Below are 17653 nucleotides of genomic sequence, written 5' to 3' on the forward strand. Positions count from 1 at the left end.
GCAATTTTACTCACAACGGCCAATTTCGGAACGGCCTGTTCCAGTTTCGGAACGACCCGTTCTGAGATAGAATTTATAGGTTTTTTGATAGTTTGAGAATGACCCGTTCTGGACTAAAAATTATAGGTCTTTTTGAAGGTTGGAACGGCCCGTTCCAGTTTCGGAACGGTTCGTTCCAGTTTTTGGGAACAGCCCGTTCTAGACCAGAATTTATAAGTCTTTTTGGAAGGTTGGAACGGCCCGTTCCAGTTTGGGAATGGTCCGTTCCGGGATAGAAACTTTAGATCTTTTTTGAAGGTTGGAATGGCCCGTTCCAGTTTTGGAACAGCCCGTTATGGACTAGAAATTATAGTTGTTTTTGGAAGGTTGGAATGGCCCGTTCCAGTTTTGGAATAGCCCGTTCCGGACTAGAAATTATAAGTCTTTTTGGAAGGTTAGAACGGCCCATTCCAGTTTGGGAACGGTCCGTTCCAGTTGTTAAAATCATATGAAAATTATTAAATTACCCTCCACAAAAGTATGAAAATTGAAGTGTTACATTTGGCTTTTATATTTTTGTCTTTTTTATTCTTTCTTGTACATACCTTTTTTTGTTATTTTTTTTAACAAAATTGACATTTCCCAGACGAAATTGGGTTACTACAGTTGCCCCTCTTTACTTAATTTTACTAGATAATATAAACAACTCTTGTTTCCTTATTATCGTAGTAAAATATAAGTAAAGAAAACACCAATCTCGTCCATGAGCTTGAAACATTAAGAAACATGAGCGCAAGGGACACGAAACATTAAAAAACATGAGCGTGAGAGCTTGAAACATTAAAAGACATGAGCGTGGGGACTCAAAACATTAAAAGAGTGAACACGAGGGCTCGAAACATTAAACAACATGGGTGTGGGGGCTCAAAACAATAAAAGAGTGAGCACAGAGGCTTGAAAATTAAAAGAGCGAGCACGAGAGCTCGAAAGATTGATAGAGTGAGCATAGATGCTTGAAAATTAAAAGAGTGAGCACGGGGGCTCGAAAGGTTGATAGAGGCTTGAAAATTAAAAGAGTGAGCACGGGGGCTCGAAAGATTGATAGAGGCTTGAAAATTAAAAGAGTGAGCACAGGGGCTCGAAAGATTGATAGAGGCTTGAAAATTAAAAGAGTGAGCACGGGGGCTCGAAACATTGATAGAGACTTGAAAATTAAAAGAGTGAGCACGAGGGCTCAAAAGATTGATAGAGGCTTGAAAATTAAAAGAGTGAGCACAGGGGCTCGAAAAATGGATAGAGGCTTGAAAATTAAAAGAGTGAGCACGGAGGTTCAAAACATGGGCGCGGGGACCCGAAACATAAAAGTGAGTGCGGGGATCGAATCATAAAAGTGAGCGCGGGGGCTCGAAAGATTAAAAACGTGGGCGCGAGGACCCGAAACATAAAAGAGTGAGCACGGGGGCTCGAATCATAAAAGAGTGAGCGCGACGGCTCAAAACATGGGCGCGGGGACCCGAAACATAAAAGTGAGCGCGGGGGCTCGAAAGATTGAAAACATGGGCACGGGGACCCGAAATATAAAAGAGTGAGGACGGGGGCTCGAAACATAAAAGAGTGAGCGCGGGGTCTCGAAATATTAAAAACATGGGCACGGGGACCCGAAACATAAAAGTGAGCGCGGGGGCTCGAAAGATTAAAAACATGGACGCGGGGACCCGAAACATAAAGGTGAGCGCGGGGGCTCGAAAGATTAAAAACATAGGCGCAGGGACCCAAAACATAAAGGTGAGCGTGGGGGCTCGAAAGATTAAAAACATGGGCGCGGGGATCCGAAACATTAAAGAGTGAGCACGGGGGCTCGAATCATAAAAGAGTGAGCGCGGGGGCTCAAAACATGGGCGCGGGGACCCGAAACATTAAAGAGTGAGCGCGGGGGCTCGAATCATAAAAGAGTGAGCGCGGGGGCTCAAAACATGGGCGCGGGGACCCGAAATATAAAAGAGTGAGAACGGGGGCTCAAATCATAAAAGAGTGAGCGCGGGGGCTCAAAACATAGGCGCGGGGACCCGAAACATAAAAGTGAGCGCGGGAGCTCGAAAGATTAAAAACATGGGCGCGGGGACCCGAAACATAAAGGTGAGCGCGGGGGCTCAAAACTTGGGCGCGGGGACCCGAAACATTAAAGAGTGAGCACGGGGGCTCAAAACATGGGCGCGGGGACCTGAAACATAAAAGTGAGCGCGGGGGCTCGAAAGATTAAAAACATAGGCGCAGGGACCCAAAACATAAAGGTGAGCGTGGGGGCTCGAAAGATTAAAAACATGGGCGCGGGGATCCGAAACATTAAAGAGTGAGCACGGGGGCTCGAATCATAAAAGAGTGAGCGCGGGGGCTCAAAACATGGGCGCGGGGACCCGAAACATTAAAGAGTGAGCGCGGGGGCTCGAATCATAAAAGAGTGAGCGCGGGGGCTCAAAACATGGGCGCGGGGACCCGAAACATTAAAGAGTGAGCGCGGGGGCTCGAATCATAAAAGAGTGAGCGCGGGGGCTCAAAACATGGGCGCGGGGACCCGAAATATAAAAGAGTGAGAACGGGGGCTCAAATCATAAAAGAGTGAGCGCGGGGGCTCAAAACATAGGCGCGGGGACCCGAAACATAAAAGTGAGCGCGGGAGCTCGAAAGATTAAAAACATGGGCGCGGGGACCCGAAACATAAAGGTGAGCGCGGGGGCTCAAAACTTGGGCGCGGGGACCCGAAACATTAAAGAGTGAGCACGGGGGCTCAAAACATGGGCGCGGGGACCTGAAACATAAAAGTGAGTGCGGGGGCTCGAAAGATTAAAAACATGGGCGCGGGGAACCGAAATATAAAAGAGTGAGCGCGGGGGCTCAAAATATTAAAGACATGGGCGCGGGGACCTAAAATATAAAAGAGTGAGCGCAGGGGCTCAAGATATTAAAACATAGGCGCGGGGACCCGAAACATAAAAGTGAGAATTTTGATGGAAACAATGTTGATGCCAAGTAGATAATAAACTTCAATGAATGTGTTATGCAAGTACATTACTTGATCACATGTGCATGATAAGTACCGAACTTTGGTACAAATGTTGTGGATGCTAAGCATGTATTGAACTTGAATGCATGAGTTAGGGATGGACCAAACTTTTGGTGATGCAAATGACAAGTATGCATTGGACTTGATTGAATGTGTTAACAAAGTATTAGACATTAATGTGAATAATGTGGGTGTTGGGCAAGTATTGGATTTGAATGGATGTACCAAACTATGATGTAATGAATGTCAAACATGTATCATATTCAAATGTAGGTGATATAGATGTCAAACAAGTGCGAGACTTTATATGCAAGTGATGAATTTAAATGCATGTATTAGGAAAGTACCAAACTTTGATGCAAATAAAGTGGATGCCAAGTGAGCATTGGACATGAACGAACACTTCATATGATGTAATGCTTGATTCAGTGTTAGAATGCTTATGAGGTGTCATAGACACATTTCATTTTGTTTTTTTGTTTTTTTTTTGTTTTTTTTTCAAAGAAAATCATAAAATGATTATTTTCTTTAAAGAAAGCAAATCCATGCAAAGTCTTTTCACCTTTTTTTTATCCTTTTTCAAATCCATGAAATCCTGTTATTTTCTTCTTTGTCAATCGTTGAAAAATGATCTCACAATTTATCTTTTCAAGCTTATCCCACTTAGAATCAAGTGAGACTCATTTGGCCTAACTTATCAATTAAGTGATTATCACCATCTTGTTATTCCCTTTGAAACATCATTTAACCAACATGCATAACAATGACAAATGATTTTTTTTGGAAGACTATTCAAAAAGGATATTTGAACGTGACTTTATTTTGATGTAGAGAAAATAGAGCAAACTACCCCAAGATATGACAAAGATTGAGAAATTGATGCAAATGATTTACATCACCTTAGACTCGAGTGAATAGAATCAAATAGTGACACATATGGGAAGGATAACCCGTATTTAGAATGGCGGAATATGGGTGATACAGGCATTGACTTGATTAAACTTGAGACACATGGATTATATGATTGGAATGAAAATGTGATGATAGTTGAGAACTTGTCCCGGTATAAAAGGAGTACTTTGAGTTGCCCCAGTTTATGAAGAAATAGGGAACAAAGTTGGATTAGACAATTATTCCAATTGAAAGTTAAGGTGATGAGATGGCAGTGAGATCCTTTGCCCCAATGTGAAGTGGTTGTCCCAATTTAGTCTTGAAAGGCAGGGGTAGAATAGGAGACAATGATAAATATGATTGCCTTGTTTTCTGACTCAAGAAAATAATATTGATGTATGAATTGATGGAGGAATAAGACATAAAACAAATGTCTCATTTAATTGGGTAAGGGGGAATCAGAGGAAGGCATGATTTGTGATTTGTTCCCAATCTATCATTTTGAATGATTCTCATAATTATTGAGTGTAGTAATCAATGAACATTGATGAATAGAAGATTTTGCACTGGATGTTTGTTTCTCTCCATGATGTACTGGATGTGCAAGTCTTATGAGCATTTGTATTTTTTTTTTTTGGAGCAATCATGTTAACAATGATAGATGAGTTCAATTATTTTGTCTTAAGACTAAACTTAAAAAAAAAGCAACCAATTTTTGATCTGTATGGACTTTATCGAGTTGTAACACTAGTCGGTGAGATGGATATGAAAGAAAGGATACAAAGGCCCAAATGTGTGTTTGGAGGTTATTCGAAACAAGGATTTTTGCTATAGTGTTGGCTTCAATACTTTTTTTTTCACCCCGACTTTTGTCTAGGTTTCTCTTTTGGAGTTTGCAGCCTACCAGATTGCTCTAACTTTTGCCTAGGCCGCCTTTTTGAGGTTTTCAGCCTAGCGAGCTCTTGTTTCTTTTATTTGTTTTCATTTTTCTTTTTAGACCTTGACTTTTGCCTAGACTGCTCTTTTCAAGTTTTCAGCTTAGCAGGTCGCTCTAAATTTTGCCTAAGCTGCCTTTTCATGTTTTTAGCCTAGCGAGCTTTTTATTTTTGTTATTATTTTGCATATAATTTCTTGACTGCATTAGAGTTTATTGGGTTCAATAGATCTTCCCGTCCACTTCCCTCTATGATCTTTTTGAGGTGGTAAGATCTTCTTCAATACCAAATCTCTTTCTTGAAACTCTTGTGGGCGGACCTTTTTGGCAAAAGCTCTCTTGATCCTTTTTTGATATAATTGACCATGACACAAGGCATTCAATCTCTTCTCTTCAATTAGGTTCAACTGATCATAGCGAGCCTGAACCCATTATGCTTCCTCAAGTTTGGTTTCGGCCAATACTCTTAGAGAAGGTATCTCAACCTCAATGGAAATGATTGCTTCCATACCATAAACCAGAGAATACGGAGTTGTCCCAGTAGAGGTGCAAACAAAAATGTGATATCCATGTAGAGCAAAAAAAAGCATTTCGTGTCAATCCTTATAGGTGACCACCATCTTTTGAATAATCTTTTTAATATTCTTGTTTGCTGCTTTTATTGCCCCATTCATCTTAGGGAGATATGGTGAAGAATTATGGTGTTGAATTTTGAAATTGTCACACAACTCTTTCATCATCTTGTTATTCAGGTTGGTTCCATTGTCAATGATGATGTAGCTCGATAGACCGTATCGACAAATTAGATCTCTTTTGATGAATCGGACTACCACATTTCTTGTCACGCTGGCATAAGAAGTGCTTCGACCCATTTAGTGAAGTAGTCAATAGCTACGAGGATGAAACAATGCCCATTTGATGCCTTTGGTTCATTTCTCTTCTTTTCCTTTTTCATTGTTTAGATGGTATCATGAACAAGCTGAATTAAATATGAACATTGTGTTGCCTCTGTTTTGAGGGTGAGTCTTGTTTGAGGTAATTGAAGAAAATTTTTACTTTTAAGCTCAAATTTGGGTGGCAAGTGATATATATATTTTGGAGATAGAGAAACATGGTCATGCATCATTTCAAATTTTGATTGCTTATTTTTGAAAGGTTAATCCTAAGACAAAACTTAATGGACTCCATGTTACTCCTTTTCTTTTTTATTTTTTTGTTTGTCCTAACTTTTGCTTAGACCGCCCTTTTGGGTTTTCAGTCTAACAGACTTTACATTTTTTCACTTTTTTTTGCTCATAAGACTTGTCTCCATTAAATGTGGTAGTTGGTGGGACAAATACTCATAAAAATGATAAATTTGCCCAGATAAGAAATCTTCAAATTTTTATTGTCAAACTTTTAAATTGAGAATCATCCAACAGACTTGACTTTTTATGAGGACAAACTCTTTATTTTTTTGGAAGAATAATGAGGAAACTATGACATATAATGGGACAAAGACAATTTATGAAGATAACAACACAACTTGTTATGCAGGTTAATGAAATAAATACTTCAAAAGGTTAACAATGGTTTTAAAACCATGTCAATTGACAAGTTAAATTGTCAAAGAGCTCATCTTCTCGGTTGAGAATTAAATGTAAGTGAGAACAATAATTTCATGTTATTCCCCATTTTTTTTTTTCTTTTGAGACATTGCATAAATTTGTTGATTGGCATCCTTTTTAAAAGAAAATAATCAAATTATATATTTTTTTTAATGACACGAATGAGCAATCAATTAGACCTTTATTTTACTATGAAATGCATGTATAAAAGAAAAATGTTGGAATGAACAATTTGAAAAAAAAATGTTTTTTGTTTTTTTTTTAGAGAAACAATGCATTTGATTCGATAATGTGAGAATGAATGTAATTATGGAGCAATCAATTAGACATTTATTTTACTATGAAATGCATGTATAAAAGAAAAATGTTGGAATGAAGAATTTGAAATGAAAAAAAATGGTTTTTTTGTTTTTTGTCTTTTGTGTTTTTTTTTTGTTTTTTTTAAGAGAAACAAATGCATTTGATTCGCAATGATAAAGTGAGAATGAATGCAATTATGACAAGAAAAGATGATGGATATGCCTAATGGATATACATGATTACTTAATCTAAATAATGCTTATGCGTGAATGTCATGAAAAATTATGAAAATATTGAATGTTATGAGATACATTTTAGACTAAATGCTCAAATGAAATAATGATGTTACTTTGAATTATGCAAGAGAGAACTTTATTCATTTTCTTTAAGAAACAAGTGTCAATGATGATGACAATTGCAATCTTTTAAAGTTGTATGAATGATTTCATAGAGTATTATTTTTTATGCAAAGATTTAAAATGCATATCATGAATGAATTATGAAATGTAGATGAATGCATGCATGCATGAATAGTTTTTTTGTGATGAGTGTTATATTGAAGGAGCGTGAGATATGATAAAAGTTAAAAGATAAATGTATGATGTGTATTATGAAATGGAATAAAAAAAATTTCTTTTTTTGCGTCATTCGAACATAGAGGCAAAATTTTCTCGTGTGATACTTAATAAGGGCATTCCTAAGTTGAGAACTCTATAGACTACTAATATGTGTTCCTCTCAAAAGGGTGGGACTATAGTTCTAAAACAGGTTCCTAGAGTCAATAACCCATTTTAGGATATTAGTCACAATAATAGGTAAACTATTAGAGGTGATAATACCCTTTAAAGGATCAAACTGTAGGTGAGACCTTCATAATAACCAAACAAGATGTTCATCAAGAAGGTTACTACTACTCAACCTCTTACTATCCTAAGTTACACTCAAGTCCGGGCATAGGACCCCGCTCATAAACGTGTGTGAAATTGTGTAAGTGAAGTGTGTGAAGGGAGCAACCCTACACTACCCAATCTACAAAACACAACACATATGATATGAAAAATAAAATTCATCTATCCTAAGGTTCAAATTACACAACACATTTATAGAATTCATGCAAATAAGATAAACAACAAATAAGAGACATAAACAAAAATAATAATAATAAAATAAAATAAAAGTGAGATAAACATTTTTAAAAATTATTAATTAGTTTAATTAATTATTATAGGCTTGACTCTCAAAAATATCCCCAGCGGAGTCGCCATCTGTAGCAACCTCGATCGCGACGGGACGGCGAAAAATAAATTGAAAAAGAGGAGTCGCCACCAATGTTATTTTTTTACGGAAAAACATTGGAAAAATCATAAAATAGAAAATAGTCTACGAAAACCAAATTTTTGGGTTCGGGAGTCGATTACGTGTGAGGAAGGTATTAGCACCTCACAACGTTCGTCCTAAGATGATTACCTTTAATTAATTAAACTAATTATTAATAATTTATAAAATATTTATCTCACTAAAATGATCAAATATATTTTATTTAACTAAACTATCATTGTATATATATATATATATATATATATATATATAAGAGTTAAAATTATTATTGTTATATAAAAAGGAAAATAATATTTTTTATTTTTTGACTCGACAAGATTTATTTCTTGCTCCTACGTATCTTCATGTGTAATGAAGAATCAAAGTCATATAGTTCTTTGTAGAAAATGTTTGTGTGTTGATATTTTTTAATTAAACTTTATTTTTTGTTAAATATAGGATTCTTGAACTGTCTCAGCTCATTCACCCTAAAAATATAAAATTGACTAAGGTGTATACCAAAGTCAATTCAATAAAATTTTAATTATAATTATTGCTAGAAATGTTATGATATTAAAAACTTTATTAATTGGACTTTTTCGTTTTTAGAGAAAAAATTTAAAGATAAGCTGTCACAACTTGTACTTTAAATTCAAAGGTTAAAAAGATGTCACATCTAGTTAACCATTCCTCCAATAAAATTTTTAATACAATGATTTCAGATATTTACATTAAATATTGTAACATTATATTTTGATATTTAATCACATTTTGGATTTAAATAAAGACTAATGACATATATTATTAATATAAAAAATAATAATAATAAAAAGAAGTGAGTTCGATGTACTCATTATTCTTCGCCCAAGAAGTGGTAACTCGCTGGTCTCTTCCTCCGGGTTCCCTCTGGTCCAAGATAGAGATGTGTGTGTGTGGGTGCCTTTTGGGAAGGCAAGGGCCGCTATTTATAGACTTTCAGGAGGGACTAGAACGGCCCATTCCGGGGTTGCAATTTTACTCACAACGGCCAATTTCGGAACGGTCTGTTCCAGTTTTGGAACGGCCCGTTCTAGACTAAAAAGTATAGGTCTTTTTGAAGGTTGGAACGGCCCGTTCTAGTTTGGGAACGGGCCGTTCCAGTTTTTGGGAACAGCGCGTTCTGGGCTAGAATTTATAAGTCTTTTTGGAAGGTTGAAACGACCCGTTCCAGTTTGGGAACGGCCCGTTCCGGGATAGAAACTTTAGATCTTTTTTGAAGGTTAGAACGACCCGTTCCAGTTTTGGAACAGCCCGTTCTGGACTAGAAATTATAGTTGTTTTTGGAAGGTTGGAACGGCCCGTTCCAGTTTTGGAACAGCCCGTTCCGGACTAGAAATTATAAGTCTTTTTGGAAGGTTAGAACGGCTCGTTCCAGTTTGGGAACGACCCGTTCCAGTTGTTAAAATCATATGAAAATTATTAAATTACCCCTCCACAAAAGTATGAAAATTGAGGTGTTACAGTTGACTTTTATATTTTTGTCTTTTTTATTCTTTCTTGTACATACTTTTTTTTGTTATTTTTTTTTAACAAAATTGACATTTTCCGGACGAAATTGGATTACTAAACCTCTCATGATGGTATACTTGAAAGATAAGATGTTATGCGTCAAATCATGTTACACCTTGTGAGGAACAGACAAAACAAGACCAAGTGTTGTGATATTGAGGTACGTGAGCTATATCTGAGTGTGGTCGAACAAAGTTAGATTTGGCAGATGCATGCAGTAGCAACTGGCAACTTATCAACTCCATCATGTGGTACTTGCTGTTGCTAAGGACAAAACCAAAGGTACCATTGTTTTGATGATGTTAAGCAGCACGCACAGCGAGTGAGGCTTGTTTGGAGACACATTTTGGCGTGATTGAGAGGAAGTTCACAAGCTACTTCCATTATCAATATATAATGTTCTTACATATCTAGAATGGGATTTTTGTCGTCTCTTGTAATTTTAGCAAGTCTTTTTGAAGATGTATGTACGATGATCATAAAAGGAAATTACAATTTCACCTGGGTAAGTGTCAATTACCAGCCTTTTATCGTTTTTGTAATTTTTGAATGATTATAATTAGAGTTAATTACCTATATACTGCCAGTCTATAATTTTTTTACACAAACAACTAATCATATATTTTAATTGTGTCATGTCATTTACTTATTTAATTAAATAAAAATAAAATAAAATAATTTAAAAAATATGATTAGTTGTTAATATAAAAAATTTTACACTAATTGTGTATGGATGATTAACCTTATAATTATTACCGGACTTTGGTTTTGGTTTTGTCCATAATGGCTACCATCAACTGGAGCTGAGGAATAAAGTTTAATGGGCCTGCCGATGGACACTAGGAAAGATGTCGACCATGTTCAAAGCAAAACAGGCCTACACACAAGCCCAATGAATTCTTTCTCTTGATGGGCCTTAGGTTTCGAAAGTTCAAACACATCCTGCTATTGCATATACGCATATTGTTTTCTTGGGCTAAATTACAGAGAATATAGGACTGCCAAAATAGAAAGACGATTGAAGATCCAAACATAAGCATGCATTGTTGAATAACAAGTCTTTCTGTAATATTTTAATTCTGATGTGTGAATTATTATGTTAACAATTAAGATAACCGTAGATGAATGTTTTATACACGACAAATTATCATGATTTATGATAATCATAAATTCTGATTATAAATACTAGAATGGTAGAGGTACTTTGTGCCTTAATAGTTATTCACTAATAAAATATTAAAAAATTATCTATAATTATTTAAAGAAAATTTAAGATTTTTTTTACATTTGGAGATATAATGGTCCATTAAAAAATGGAGACCAAAAAACAATTACATCTTCTATATCCCCTTTATAATAGTTATAGATTTCTGGAAATGTTTTTAAATATTAGATAAGAATCATATTACATTAAATAAACAAATAAAAATTATACAACATTTTTATCATATTAAAATTTTAGTTTTATCTTTGAAAAGTTAGTTTCTCACAAACTTTCCTATAGATTTAATTTTATAAAAAATTTATGTAAAAATCATTCTTAAAAAAAATAATTTTAAAAAATATTATTTTTTAAACAAGTCAAACGGAAAAAACCTAACATTCTCCAAATATTAGTAAAATCTTTTTTATACCAAACACCCTCAAAATTCAATATTTCAATTCCTCATCTTTTCATAATACACTCACATAAAAAAAATTCATATTGTTTTTATTTTCTCAAATAAATAAAAGGTCAATGGTTACATTTGATAATATTAGCTACTCATAAAAATAAGTTTCTCTTGCATAATTATACTAGTTGTTAATATAATATATTTTTTCTAACTCGTTAATAAATATTTTCACAAACACCCAGTTGATTTATTTTAATAATATAAGCAATAATTTTTTAATGTTACAAAATCTCTACACTTTCCAATTATTTAATTATTCATCATTTTACCTTTTAATAACATATTAACATATGCTCTAATCAAATAGAATTTAAAGCAACTTTAGTTTATATGCGAGGCCTAAACCTAATTACTTTCAAATACATGGAAGTAATCTGTTTAAGCAAAACATGTGGCTTGGAGCAAGAGTAAGATTTCCTATTCTTACATGAAACGTGTGTATGTAAAGTAAAGTTATGCAAATCCCCGTTTCTAGCCATTGCGTCTCAGCAAAATATTCCCTCTGCCACCGAACTTCACTCTTGAACCAACAAGTTAATAGTTGAAATCCCACGCGTTTTCTCTCTTATCTTCCTGAAGCTGGTGCATTCGTAAGTGTCACGTATGCTTTTTCTTTTATATATATATAACAGATTCATAAAGTTAATATACATACATATTATAAAGAAAAAAAGCACACCGCCTATAACCGTTTTTCTAACTTACTTTCAGTTCTGATGAAACCAAGTACCACAAATTAAGTTAAAAGTTGATTCATAAAGTTTTCAGTGAATGTTTCTTGCAAGTCATGACAACACTCCCTTCCCTCTCTTTGGCTCCACTCACATTAGCCTGCATAATAGTAAGATAAATGCAAATTTAACAAACCTATGCTCCAAAACAAAAAGCTGATCAAAGCCGAATAGGAAAGGAAGTTGAAAGTCCTATAGTCCATGATCATGAACAATCATGAAGAACAGAAGCTACCTCTCCTTCACAACATGGAGGTTCCAGATTCTAAGAGAAGCCTCATTAAGAGAGCCATAAGTCAAACATTTCAAAGCACAGCTCATTTGGCCAACCTCTTACCAACTGGCACTGTCCTTTCTTTCCAACTTATGTCCCCAATAGTCACAAACCAAGGCAAGTGTGACTCAGTTAGCAAGTTGATGACTTCTACACTTGTGGCTCTTTGTGCTGCCTCTTGTTTCTTCCAATGCTTCACTGATAGCTTCAGAGATTACAAGGGGAATGTTTGTCATGGCCTTGCCACCTTGAGGGGCTTGTGGGTCATTGATGGATCCACCACCCTTCCACCTCAACTTGGTGCAAGATATAGGTTGAGGTTCATTGATTTCATGCATGCAGTGATGTCAATTTTAGTCTTTTCAGCTGTTGCATTGTTTGATCAGAATGTGCTCAATTGCTTCTTTCCATCACCTTCAAATGAGACACGGGAAATTCTAACAGTGTTGCCTGTGGCCATTGGGATTTTTTGCAGCATGCTGTTCGTAGCGTTTCCCACTCGGAGACATGGAATTGGGTTCCCACTTTCAGCAAAGTAAATTATGTTGGACCGTTTCCAATGTCAGATTGTGTCATCAATTCAATTCGATCATTGTCTCTAACATTATACAGGAATTCAATTGAATTTCATTGTTCTGATAGCACATGAATAAAGTATTTGTTTACCAAGGGATAAATATGTCAGTCTATGCATGGAATTTGAAGAGGGGATCAGATTCAATTTTCAACGCGGACTCATCAAACGACTAGATAAATAAATACATGGTTCTTTATTTTTTTGTGCATTGATTCTATTGGGTTGACTATATTTAAGGCGCCGGTTCAATGTTCATAACAAGCCGGTTTCTGAAGCTTCTAACAACAAATATATTATTCTACTAGTTTGTTGGAAATTATATATGGTCATATAGATCCCTTTGCATGATATATGACAAATTAAAGATTCACGAATCACGGTCATAAATTCCTCTAAATAAAATGAAAATCCATGCTCTTGTATATATATATATACATAATTTTAGCACAGATGGGATTTACAGCTAATTTATTATTCTCATCAGAATATTTCACCATTACCTTTCATTCAAAACCCAAACAGAGAATTATCAAAAGATAAGTAATTTTTTTACCTATCCTCAGCGTGGTTTTCTTCCCTTAGTATTTGCTTTAACTTCTGGAATAATGATTCTTTCTGATTCTGTACACACCATAATGTTAGTTTTGTATCTGTTTTTCTGATTACTGAACTTGTTTAATTATTAGATGACATTTTATGGTCCTTGTTAAATAAAAGGGATTGCTCTGAGTTCGAGGACAGGCAACCTCCTATAGAAATTAGCAAGAAAGGAAATGAGGGTAAACTATTCTCCCCTTTTTCATTCCACCGCAACAGACATATAACAGAAAGGATTCTATCAATCAACCTGCAAGATCCATGACCTCACTACGGACAAACAACCAAAACTAACTTGCTTCTAGAATATGATGACATAGCAAAACTATTTAACAAATAAAGCATTTACTAATAATAGATAAATCCTGGAATTCCCTTAGTTTTGTGGATCTGTCTTTTGGGCCTGATATCCTCACTTGCTTCAGCTGCTGTCTCTGGACTTTCTTCAATAGTAATTGGGCCTTGATATGTAACATCACCATCCCCATCGGCAGCAACCTTGTCCTCAAGGTTGTAAGTAGATTGAAGCGTGGACCAATTTTCCCAAGAAGTATCGTCAGGGGAAAGACCTTGCCACTGGACCAAGGCCATGCGTGTAGGGACTCCATTGACCATTGCAGTCTTGAAACCCAGGACAGTCAGTGGGTTGCCAAGGGGTGATTGGCATAAGAATCAGGAGGAAGAGAGTCAATGGTGGTAGGGGGAACACCCACATGAGCCTTCAAAACTGAACAATGGAAGACATTGTGAATTTTGGAAGTGGCAGGTAAATCAAGTTTATAGGCAGCAGGTCCCATCTTTTCTAAAATGCGGTAAGGCCCATAAAAGCGTTTGGACAGCTTATGAAACTTAGCACCCGAAACAGAAGATTGGAGATAAGGTTGGAGCTTAACATAAACCCAGGATCCCACCTCAAAAATGAGTTCCCTGCGCTTCAAGTCCGCATTCTTTTTCATTCGTTTTTGGGCTTTCAACAGATTCTACCGCAGTAATGAAAGCACGTCCTCACGTGAGGAGAGTAAGGAATCACAACCAGCAACCTGAGATGTGCCAGCCAAATGCTCAGGGATGGAAGGAGGTGGTTTGCCAAATATGATTTGGAATGGAGGGAGCTTTGAACCGGAGTGGACGGAGGTGTTGTAATGGAACTCAGCCCAAGGGAGGAATTTGAACCAATGCTGCGGTGTCTCATGAACAAAGGCCCTGAGGTACTGCTCAATTGTGCAATTCATAACCTCAGTTTGACCATCGGACTGAGGATGGTAAGAGGAACTCATGCGGAGAAGGGTGCCACTAAACTTGAACAAGTCTGACCAGAATCTGCTCATAAAAATCGGATCACGATCCGAAACAATGCTCTTGGGCAACCCATGATGTTTACAAAACATAGAAACAAAGAGCTCAGCCACCTTATAAGCTGTGAAACTTGAAGGCAGAGAACCCAAATGCACCCCTTTTGAGAATCGATCCACGACCACAAAGATAACAGTATATCCATGAGAAAGAGGTAACCCAGTAATAAAATCCATAGAAATGTCTTCCCACACATGTGAAGGGATAGGAAGGGGAACGAGGAGACCTCCGAGGCGCTTGGTACTGTATTTTGTTTGTTGGCAGACCCTACATTGAGAGATAAAGGAGCGAACATCCTTTGCCATGTTGCTCCAATAAAAATTGGCAGAGAGACGTTTAAGGGTCTTGTTCATACCTGCATGACCCCCAACAGCAGATTCATGGAACTCCCTTAAAAGTAAGGTGATGAAGGTAGAAGAGGAGCTCAACCAAATCTTACCCTTAAATAAGATGAGATCGTCCAATACCTTGAAGTGAGGCATTGAAGCGGGGTTATCGAGACACCTCTGCCGTAAGGCGAGAAACTCACTATCCTGTAACAAGGATTGCTTCAAGTCATCTAAGAAGACAAATTGAGGCACAGTGAGTACCTGCAATTCGCCAACTACTGAACCAGTGGAGCGGGAAAGAGCGTCGGCCACCACATTCAATTTCCCGGGTTTATACTGAATCTCATAGTCATAGCCAAGAAGCTTAGCCAAATAATACTGCTGCTCTGGAGTCTGGATGACTTGAGTGAGGAGTTCCTTGAGGCTTTTCTGATCTGTCTGAATTATAAAAGAAGAACCCAAAAGATATTGGCGCCAACATTTCACTGCACTTGTGACAGCATGAAGCTCCCGAATATAGGCTGATGCCTTGGCCATACGCGGGCAAAAGACTTTGCTGAAATAGGCAATGAGGTGAAAGTCTTGGACCAGAACTACACCCATTGTTGTGCCCGATGCATCAGTCTGAATGATAAAGGGCTTAGAGAAGTTCGGCAAAGCAAGAACAGAAGCCTCCATCATGGATGTTTTGAGAGAATCAAAGGCCCTCTGAGCCTCTGAAGACCACTGAAAAGCCCCCTTTTTCAACAAGTCAGTGAGGGGATGGGCAATTGCAGCATATCCTTTGACAAACCTGCGATAAAAGCCCGTCAAACCCAAGAATCCATATAAGCTTTTGAGAGAAGTGGGGGTGTGCCAATCCACCATAGCTTGAATTTTGGAGTGGTCAGGGGCAGCAAAACCATCAGCAACCACATGACCCAAATAATCAACCTGAGACTGAGCAAAAGAACACTTGATGAGTTTTAAGTAGAACTGGTTAGCATGTAAAATATCAAAGACCTGACGAAGATGAATAACATGCTGCTCAAGAGTGGAGCTGTAAACAAGAATATCATCAAAAAAACAATAACAGTCTTGCGGAGGAGTGGCCGGAAGATGTCATTCATGGTGGCTTGGAAGGTTGCTGGGGCATTGCAGAGACCGAAGGGCATCACACAGTATTCATAATGGCCATCGTGAGTGCGGAATGCGGTCTTATGGACATCAGAAGGATGCAACCTGATTTGATGAAAACCCGAGGTCAGGTCCAGCTTAGAAAAACAGCGAGCAAGCCTCAATTCATCGAGTAACTCATCGATTGTTGGAAGGGGGAAGCGGTCCTTGATTGTGAGTGCGTTCAGGGCCCTATAATCAACACACATGCGCCAAGACCCATCCTTCTTGCGCAATAAAAGAACCGGGGATGAAAAAGGGCTTGTACTGGGGGAGATCCAGCCCGAATCCAACAATTTCGAAATCTGCCTTTCAATTTCCAATTTGTGTGCGTGGGGGTAGCGGTATGGACGGACATTAACTGGGTTGGCATCGGCGGCGAGTGGAATGTGGTGATCCGTGGGCCGCGGAGGAGGTAAACGTGTTGGTTCGTCAAAGAGGAAGGGGTAAGATAGGAGTAGTTGATGAATACTTGCATTTGGGTAGGAGAGGGAAGGGGAAATGGAGGGAGCAGGAGAGGAAGATGAAACCTGCAGAGAGAAGAATTGAGCCTCATGGTCAGAGCGAAGAACACGTTTTAGTTGGTGGAAAAAGATGGAAGAGGGTTGCTGCCCCGAATTCCCTTTCAACTCAATCAACTGTTGGTGATAATAGAACTTCATAGTGAGGTTCTGGTAGTCCATCAAAACTGGGCCCAAATCTTTTAGCCACTAGGCCCCAAGCACAATATCAGATCCACCACCCATGTCAAGGATATACAAGTCAACAATGAACTCATGCCCCTGAATGATTAAAGCTAACCTAGGACAAAATTGATCACATGCTAATTTCTCCCCACTACCAACAAGGACCTTCAGAGGAGCAGTAGATTGACGAGGCAACCCCAAAAGGTGAGCAACCTTAAGTTGGATGAAGTTGTGAGTACTTCCCCATCAACAAGTACACGCACTTGGTATTGGGCCAACAAGCCCACAATACGAAGAGTCTCAGGAGTGCCAGAGCCTGAGAGAGCATTAAGGCTTAACTGGGCCGAATCGGGAGACAGGTCCAACAATTCCTCAACAAGCTTTGGATCCGATTCAGCGCCCAAATCACTGCCGCCGTCACTGTCAGGAGGTGGGGACTTATCCTCGTCAGCGATCAAAAGAAAATAACGAGCAGGACAACGATGAGTACGTGAAAACTTCTGATCGCAGTTGAAGCATAACCCCTTTTCACGCTTGTCCGCCATCTCTACCTATGTTAGTTGCTTGAAACGTGTTTTTGGTGGAGGAGGGGGCAACAGAGGAGGAAGAGATTTTGGTGGTGGTGACGGAGAAGGAGG

General features: G+C 37.8%; 1 pseudogene; it reads left to right on the top strand.

Moving 5' to 3' along the window:
* The first annotated feature begins 11637 nt into the window (after positions 1 to 11637).
* On the top strand, positions 11638 to 13046 carry LOC109818704 (protein DMP4 pseudogene; annotated as a pseudogene).
* The last annotated feature ends 4607 nt before the right edge of the window (positions 13047 to 17653 follow it).

Source organism: Cajanus cajan, chromosome 3 (assembly GCF_000230855.2).
Source record: "Cajanus cajan strain Asha chromosome 3, NIPB_CcT2T_4, whole genome shotgun sequence".
NCBI lineage: Eukaryota > Viridiplantae > Streptophyta > Magnoliopsida > Fabales > Fabaceae > Cajanus > Cajanus cajan.